Source organism: Penaeus monodon, chromosome 23 (genome assembly GCF_015228065.2).
Source record: "Penaeus monodon isolate SGIC_2016 chromosome 23, NSTDA_Pmon_1, whole genome shotgun sequence".
NCBI lineage: Eukaryota > Metazoa > Arthropoda > Malacostraca > Decapoda > Penaeidae > Penaeus > Penaeus monodon.
Window position 1 is genome coordinate 17,513,792 of NC_051408.1, and position 837 is coordinate 17,514,628.

Below are 837 nucleotides of genomic sequence, written 5' to 3' on the forward strand. Positions count from 1 at the left end.
TCTATCTAGCTATGGTTCAGCGTCTGTCTGGTCTGTCTGATCTGTCTCGCACTAGAGATCTATGTAGCTATCACTCGATCATGTGTCCTTATAGCTCTCTCTCTCCTCGCTCGGTTGGTCGCTCAGTCTCACTCTCGGTCTCCTGTCGTCTCCGTTTCTGACCTCGGTGTCTCCTCGTCTACACTCTTATCCGGGGGTCCGCCTCTGCTTCTCTCTCGTCTCATCTCTGCTTCTGTATCGTTATATGATATATCTTCTCTATCGCCGTTCAGCTCTGCCCTCTCTCATCTGTCTCTGCTCTTGCTTCTTTCTCCCAAATCGGGGTTGTCCTTTCGGATCCTCTCTCTCGTTCTCTCTTTCTCTCTAAGGCTGTCTTGGCTTATATGAACGGAATATCTAGGCGAGCCTCCTGTCGGGCGTTCGATTTAAAAGGATTAGGCTGTGTGTATGGCTATGGATACGTAGACTGAGAGGGGCGAAAAGGAGAGGGCCAGAGAGGGGGGAATGGAAGACTGAGGGAGAGGGTAAGCGAGAGGGAGAAGAGTGAAAAGGGGTGGGGGAGTGTGGAGGAGGAGGGAAAGGAAGACAGAGAGGGAGAAGAGAGGAAAAAGGAGGAAGAGAACGAGGGAGAGGAGCCGGTAGGACAAACGCGTACGAAAAAAATGGCGGGGAGAAGAGGGAGCTGGAGAGTAGAGAGAAAAGAGAAAGTAAAAGTTGAGGGAGTTTGAAAAGGGAAGGAGGCATTGAGGGAGGGAGATAGAGAGGTAGAATGGATGGATGGATAGTGAGAATAGATGGGAAAGGGATGAGCGAATTAAATATGGATAGGGGGTCAGC